The sequence below is a fragment of the Lissotriton helveticus genome, chromosome 7 (genome assembly GCF_964261635.1).
Source record: "Lissotriton helveticus chromosome 7, aLisHel1.1, whole genome shotgun sequence".
Classification (NCBI taxonomy): domain Eukaryota; kingdom Metazoa; phylum Chordata; class Amphibia; order Caudata; family Salamandridae; genus Lissotriton; species Lissotriton helveticus.
The window spans coordinates 1,303,498,095-1,303,506,885 of record NC_136068.1 but is presented as its reverse complement, the minus strand read 5'-3'; positions in this window follow the sequence as shown (position 1 = coordinate 1,303,506,885).

The window sequence follows — 8,791 nt, the reverse complement described above, 5'->3', positions numbered from 1 at the left end:
GGTAGGTTGGAGTGCAGTAAATTGGGATAGACTTTAACGAAGTTGAGTGGGGTGGTGTACACTGGGGTACATTGGAATGGAGAGTACTGGGGTAGAGTGAGGTAGATTGGAGTGGGGTAGAGTGGGGTAGATTGGAGTGTGGTAAAGTGGAGTGAGATACAGTGGGGTAGAATGGAGTGTCGTAGTAGCGTGGAAAAGTGTGGAAGTGCACAGAGTGGAATATGTATGGCGTGGTAGTGCAGTGCCATTACAGACAACACATTTTTGATTGGAATGACCATTACATTTGCACCAAAATATGGTTTTACTGCACACAAACGATGTGTGCAAATGCCATCACTCAGTGCATTGATTGTTTTGATTTAATTAAAATATTTACTTCCACCACCCTTCAGAATTGAAAGGGAAAAAAGTGCTTCATTTGTACTCTCTCTGATCTTCTGAAACATCAGTGCAGTTCTTTTTCTTCCTGTTGAGTGCTAGCGAAAAAATAAAACACACACCCTCTTCTCTTACATTGATGCTCAGCGGGACGGTCACATAAATTCTCTCACTTTGAAGTCAAAGAAAGAAAAGTACACCAAGTTGCCAGCCAGAGAAATTGACATTTCACCACTGCCTTTGAATTCACAGCAAATGTGACAAGATAAAAAAAATCATTTAAAGGCCCATTTACAGAAAGAGTTCGTGGAAGAATACAGTAAGAAAATGAGTTACTTACCTGTAACTTCGGATCTCCAGAATTGGTATTTTTCATAGATTCACATGCTTGAATCATCCGGGTCGTCGTAGTAGGAGTCCCACGGTATACATATAAAAGCAGTAGATAATACTACAATAGGCTACAATGCAATAAACAGTCACTGCAATAGTCTATCCATTTTCTTTTGTAAAAACGTAAGTAGTTGCCAATCAGGCGACAGCACCCTCTAGAAAAATCCCAAGGAGGCTAGGTTCCTCAGATTTTCAAGCACAAGTGTGAAGCTTTATACCTTGAGGAAACAAGGGAAGCCTCTCAGGGGAGGAGGGTACGCCGCATGTGAATCTATGAAAGATACCAATAATGGAGAAGCATAGTTACAGGTAAGCAACTAATTTTCTTCTCTAATATTGAATCTTTCATAGATTCACATGCTTGAATCAGAGTAGCTAGCAGTTGCATAGACACACATGTATAGAAACAATCCAATATATACATATCTATCTTTACAGGATGGTGGGTAAAAATATATATGCATATACTGAAACATATATAAGATATAATGTAGCATATATTATATATATATATATATATATATATATATATATATATATATATATATATATATATATATATATATATATATATTCACTGAAAAAACCATAGGTTATAGACCATATATAGTTAGGTATTAGCATTTAGAAAACCTTATTTTACTCACACAAAACCATTGAAATTCCATATATAGTTAGTTGCACTAACTATATATCGCGCACCCGCAATCCACTGCTGATGATGTCACATATTACATCATTCATGACATGGTCAGTGACATCACTGATGACATCTCAAATGACATCTCAAATGACATCATCTAGTGTCTGTGTGTTTTTGTAAAGTTTAAATATGTTTTACATATTGAAGAATGAGTGGATGTATGGAAGACTGAGTGTGTGTGTGGCTGGCTGGGAGGTGTGTGACTCTGTGCATATCAATGTGTACTTGTATCAGTGATTGTATAAGAGAGTAAGTATGTGTTAGTATATGTGTGAAAAAGTATGGTGTTCTGTGTTTAACTGTATAGATGAGGAAATCGAAGTGTGATTGATTCTTCACAGGACTGACTAGGTGTATGAGTGCATATGATAGTGTTGTAATAATGAGTGACTGTATGTATGAGTGATTGTATGGGTGAATGAGTGAATGTGTGTGTAGACGTAGGAATCAGTGAGTGCGTATGTAGTAACTGGTATTGGTGTGTCATGATGTCATCAGTGATGTCATTTGAGATGTCATCAGTGATGTCATTTGAGGTGTCATCAGTGATGTCATCAGTGATGTCACTGAAGTATGGTGTTCTGTGTTTAACTGTATAGATGAGGAAATGGAAGTGTGATTGATTCTTTACAGGACTGACTAGGTGTGTGAGTAACTCCATGGATGAGTGGCAGTGTGTGAGTGTCTGCATAGGTGTATGAGTGCATATGATAGTGTTGTAATAATGAGTGACTGTATGTATGAGTGATTGTATGGGTGAATGAGTGAATGTGTGTGTAGACGTAGGAATCAGTGAGTGCGTATGTAGTAACTGGTATTGGTGTGTCATGATGTCATCAGTGATGTCATTTGAGATGTCATCAGTGATGTCATTTGAGGTGTCATCAGTGATGTCATCAGTGATGTCACTGAAGTATGGTGTTCTGTGTTTAACTGTATAGATGAGGAAATGGAAGTGTGATTGATTCTTTACAGGACTGACTAGGTGTGTGAGTAACTCCATGGATGAGTGGCAGTGTGTGAGTGTCTGCATAGGTGTATGAGTGCATATGATAGTGTTGTAATAATGAGTGACTGTATGTATGAGTGATTGTATGGGTGAATGAGTGAATGTGTGTGTAGACGTAGGAATCAGTGAGTGCGTATGTAGTAACTGGTATTGGTGTGTCATGATGTCATCAGTGATGTCATTTGAGATTTCATCAGTGATGTCATCAGTGATGTCACTGACCATTTCATGAATCATGTAATATGTGACATCAGCAGTGGATTGCGGGTGCGCGATATATAGTTAGTGCAACTAACTATATATGGAATTTCAATGGTTTTGTGTGAGTAAAATAAGGTTTTCTAAATGCTAATTCCTAACTATATATGGTCTATAACCTATGGTTTTTTCAGTGAATTTTCAAGGTTTTGTAAATGCTAATTCCTAACTATATATGGTCTATAACCTATGGTTTTTTCAGTGAATTTCATTGGTTTTTTAACAGCTAATATCTGTAGCTGTAAAATGTATTCTTCTTTAAATCCAAAAATATATTTCATATGTTTATGAATAATTTTTTTTTTTAATATTTTTTTTTCTTCGTTCCCGCTTCGCGAATCGGGAAGCTTCCCGTTAGCTGACCTTGATGCCGCGAAATAGACCGCGAGCCGGTAAACGTTTCTTTACCGCAACTGCCGCGTTAGAAAACAACATCGTGACGCCTCCCGTCCGCATGACGTTTCACGTTGTCGCGTGATACGTCATATGACGTGCTACGTTAGCGAACTGGTACACGAAGCGAGTCGCAAAGCGCAGGTTTCTGGAAGCAAACCGGGAGGCCCTGCAAAGCGCTTAACGTAAACACAGCAGGTCATGTGACTTGGTAATAACACTTTTCATTGGTTCATTTCACTTTTGGTTTCCTAATGATGTAAGACTAGGTCATATAATCTAAAATGAACACTTTTCATTGGTTGAGAACTCTTGTTTTTCCCAAATGATGAAAATCCCTCCTTCTTTCCTCACTCTGACTTTCATCATTGTGAGAGAAAGACCCTTTGTGATCACTGAGCAATGGCTTCTTTAGTAGCTTCAGCTGGTGCTTCCCCACCACCTCCACCACATCCAAGGAAGAGTGGACCACCTGCTCAAGTTATAATTCAACAAGAAGAGGAAGAAGAGGAACAGAACGACGAGCACGAAGAGAGGCAGTTTTTGCCTGAGGAGCCCAGGACGTCTCACCGGAAAGAAAACTTCATTTGGCAATTTTTTAAAATTCCCAAAGGTCAGAAAAAAGTAAATGCAAGATACGTAACTTGCCTTATATGTCAAGATAGACTGTCCAGAGGAACCGAGAAAAAATACAGTTTCGGAAACTACACAATGCATCGCCATATGACTAGGTGGCATCCTAACAACTACAGTGCTGCACAGTTTCGGAACGACCTAGATAATCTCCCTATTATGGCCAGAAGATCTGTTGTACCGGAAGTAACGGGACCAGAGGGCAGGGAGATGGTGCCAAATATACAAATGAGATTTGGTGAAGTAAAACACATCTGCGTATTTTGCGATGGATTCATTTGCTACGGAGAAAAAAGCATCACTCTGATCAACAGAGCTATTGACTATCATATGCAAGTTTGTACGAAACGCCCAAAATAATAAATACTTTTTTTTTGTTTTGTTGCTCCTGTTGAGCCCTTTACAATGAATCGTTTTCATTGCCCCCTCCAAGAAAAACCCAAAAAAATATAAAACTGTTCAGAAAAATTCAAAAAAAGTAAAAAAATGTTCCGAAAAATAATAAAAAAAAATATAAAACAACAAAAACAATAAAAAAAAAAAAAGTTCTTTTCAGAACTACCTCCCCGTTATTAAAAAATTGGTACAATATTTGGAACTGTGCCAACCTCTATTTCTCTTAGTTCGCTTCCCAGTTCGCTCGCCGGTACGCGAACCGGAAGCGAACCAAAAACAGTAAGTATAAGGGAAGGAAACAGACACTTATGTTAAAAGAAAGACAGCTATAGGGGAGTAAACTAGAGATACTATTACCCGTAATCCACTGCTGATGATGTCACATATTACATCATTCATGACATGCTCAGTGACATCATCAGCAGAGGATTGCGGGTTTTTTGGCAACGTGCCTTATCCACGGTTTAATAACGCTGCCTTTTACTTTATATAAGTTTTCAAATTGTATGAAATATATACCAATAGGTCGTTATGAACCTTTAGGTAGTGCTTTTCTTCATGAGGTCTGGTCGCTTCCATACACATACAGATGTTTCAAAGATGATCAAGAAGTTTATCTGAATGGAGAGGAATGCACTGAGACGCCAGATCATTCACTAATGTGTAGGCACATACAGTTACACGGTTCATGCAACAAACACCGACCAAATATGGCTTGCGTGTTGCAAGGCACGCCAGTTCCTGCTATCATCCCCACGTTCAAGTTGTTGGAAAATGGTAGTTATTTGATGCTCAATAATGAAGATTGTTCTGGGTTAATTAAAAGTATTCCTTTTATCGTAACAGTAAGTGAACGGGTTATTTGCTGCAGAAATGTTCTATTTCCTCCCACACATGAACATAGGGAGTTTTCAATCTTGCCACAAATACCAACCTTGGGAGCAGATTTCAACGGCATGGCAAGAATAAGAGCTCTTTTGTCTCAGAGAGAGGTGGCCTTGAGTTCGGCCCGTGAAACTTTCGTGCTTCACATAGCGAACACCCGTACAGAGGTGCAGACCCTTTTCAATTCAGATTTGCCTTTCCATTTCAGCAAGATGGTTCGGACTATCTTTAACGCATCCTCCACAAAGGCCCTGGCGCACTTTTTTAAAGTTGTTACCAGTGGTCTCGTGACTTCATTTGAGAAAATCTTTGGAGTCATCCCTGCTTTCTTTCATTCTATTTTTTCCACTCTGCTTCGTGGATTGCCATTTTTACTTGCATTACCAGCGGACGCTCTTGTGCTTTTTTACATTTTTAAATATGGATGTCCCTCCTATGCAACCTCCCGCCCTGCAGCTGCTGACACTGTTCCGCAATCGCATGCTAGAATATTATGGCACAATGCCGTTGGCGATATTAAGCACGGCATATGGATTATCTTTTCGATTCTCCTACTTCACCTGTGTCCAGCCTGTATTTCACTGCCTGACCTGTGATTTCGATTGGGCCATTGATTTGTGTCTCTGCGGACCGGTTTCTCCTGACGTCGACTTTAATCAGCTGATGACTCCTATCATTACTCACGAGTTGGTTTGTCCTGGCGAAAGGATTATGGCTGTGGCATTGATGCATGGACTAATTGGTCCCTGGAATTTACTGGCGGCAACACAGTCTTTCTTGGAACAGAGCTTTCTTGAAAACCCACCGAGCTGTCCTCTGATGGTGATAGAGGATCCGGTGCTGGGAGAGCACGTATGTTCTTTTCCGCTTTTAAATTGGATGGCTGAACTGTTTTCGGATGAAGACGGTGACTTCCTATTGGAGGCTGTTGCAGCTTATTTTGCATACACAGTTATGTCATAGACCTTTTTCATGTTTGATATGCTGAGTACTAGCATTTCATTGACAATTCATTGACTTATTTGTCAAGTTTTTATTATTTACCTTGCCTATTGGCTTAAGACTCGATAAAGTACTTGGCTGTTTTATTTTTCTTTAGCATTAAATTTTCCTAGTTTTTAATGCTTTACCTTGCGGACCGTCCACATATAAACTTGCAATCTGCTCTCATGAGATGGCACTTCTATTATCTTATTCAGTTCGTTTCCGGATCATGGGGAGGTGTCATCTAGGTCCTGGATATCTTTACACCGTGTTAAGTTAGCATGGGCTCATTACCGGTTTAAACGCCATTTTTCCTTTTTTGCAACTTCTGCACACGACACTTAGTTGTTGCTTTAGCTTTCAACCTAGTAGTTCATCGTGGTTTACATGAGAATAATATGTTATTGCTCTACTATCTGCTTTGCTTGTTAAACTATATCTGTACAGCGAGTGCTAAAGTTTCAAGAACAACACGATACAGAATTGTTATGAGGTCTGATCTCCACGACTTCATACTCATAACATAAGTGCAACTTCTGCCAATTCTGGGCATGAGGCGGGTTTTATATTGCTTTGCCGAACACACATACACAACACTTGATGCGGTTCACATGAAGAGAGAGCTGGTGTATGCTGATGTGATTCCTTCAAATCTAAGACACTAAAGTATGGGCACGCCCTAAACCAACACAAAGAGACCTTCTTAGCAAATAATATAATATGTGTATTAGGGAGGGTGAGATATAAGCAGCCGCGGGCCGTGGAGGGAGTTACGGTGAGGCAGGGAGGCGGGGAGGGGGAGAAGCAGGGTGGAGCCCTCTCCACCCTGCCCCTCCCCCTCCCCGCCTCCCTGCCCCACCGTAACTCCCTCCACGGCCCGTGGCTGCTTATAAGTGTTGCTAACTCTTATTCATTTACAGCATGTTAACATACTGTCACCATTCGCTTTTTATGTACTAGTAACTATGCTGGTAATTTTGCTACTGATAATATGTGTACTTGTATTATCTAAGATACTACGCCTGAGAAGACGGCATTAGTAAATAAACATTTCAAATACACATGTGTTCTTCTTAACTCCATGTTCTGGTTTCTAAGAAATATATAACGACCGACTGTTCATGAGTTCCATGTATCCTGAGGTACTATAAGTTCATATTCTGGATTGTCTAAACATTGAGAGTTTGTTATATCCAATGTGACACTGTACCTAGCTTGCTAAGGGGTTTTTGATTACTAAGGTGAGTTTTGGGACACCCTAATTCGCCGAGGTTCCAATCCTCTGTCCACAGTTCTGTGTGAGAACAGAAACCCTGCGACAGGGGCACCCCCGACCCTTGCTGGAGCTTCATCACACTTGCGATACAACTCCAGCAATGCGCCACCTTTACGGCACAGATACATCACGCATCTGTGCTGTTTTTGCCCCATGATGCGCCGCATTGTAAATGCAGCACACCATAGGTGACAGAACAGCGGCACAGAATGACTAACACATCCCTGGTGATGCGCCAGTCATCATAAATCTATCCCTATGCTTCTTATCTTGTTAGAGATGAACCGCCATATGTATCATCAAAGTTTTTTGCATTTCCTAAATAGCGAACTTTAAGGAATAAATAGCGATTCTTTACCATTCCTAGTTTGCGATGAGCTATTTGCTAATTACAAATTACCCATTCATTTCCTTCATTTCCATAGGGCGGTTGGACTCACTTTCAGCTCGAACGGCTGAATGGATTTCCACGAAACTTGGCAAAATTGTAGGGACTGGTAGCCCGATGTGCCTTTGCTATGTCTCAAGATATATGCTCCAGTGGTTTTTACGAAAATTAACTTTGAAAAATATATATTGGGCTACATTGGCCTATATATATGTTGGAGCCCAAATGTAGCCCAATGTAGCCCAATGAAGCCCACTGAAGCCCAATGTAGCCCAAAGATGGCCGCCAGAGACGAAAAAAAACAAATGTAGCCCAAATATCAGCCAGATGTAGCCCAACTATAGCCCAGTGACAGAATGACCAATCAGCTTCGCAAACCTCCGTTACGCGAAGCGGAGCGCTGTTACAGATATATATCTTTTTTTGAACGTTAATTTCTCAAAATCCACTGGAGCACATATATTGAGACCTAGCAAAGGCACATCGGGCTACCAGTCCCTAATATTTTACCAAGTTTCGTGCAAATCCATTCAGCCGTTCGATTATTATTATTATTTTTTTTTTTTGCCCCGCGGGGCCCTTTTAAAACCTCCACATCAAACCTAGGGGGTCAGCGAGGATCGACTATTCCCCCTTATGGTCATTTGCCCCTTCGCTTTCGCCTCCTCTTGTCTCTCGATCCTACCGAGAGACAAGATGTCGGCCGCTACGGACTGTTTGGAATGTTGACAGACGCCGGAGAACCAATCAGCTTCGCTTCACAAAGCTCCGTTGCGCGAAAAGTACGCGTCCTGGAGCGCTGCCCGGTCCGCTGTTACAGATATATATCTTTTTTTAAACGTTAATTTCTCAAAATCCACTGTAGCACATATATTGAGACCTACAAAAGGCACATCGGGCTACCAGTCCCTACAATTTTGCCAAGTTTCGTGCAAATCCATTCAGCCGTTCGGGCTAAAAGTGAGGCCAACCGCCCTATGGAAAACTCAATGTTAAAAACACGTTTTGGGACCCCCCTTTTTTCTCGGCCCCCCCTTGATGAACCCCCCCCACATTTTCAAGGGCTGCTCAGAAACAAAATGTGCCATTTTC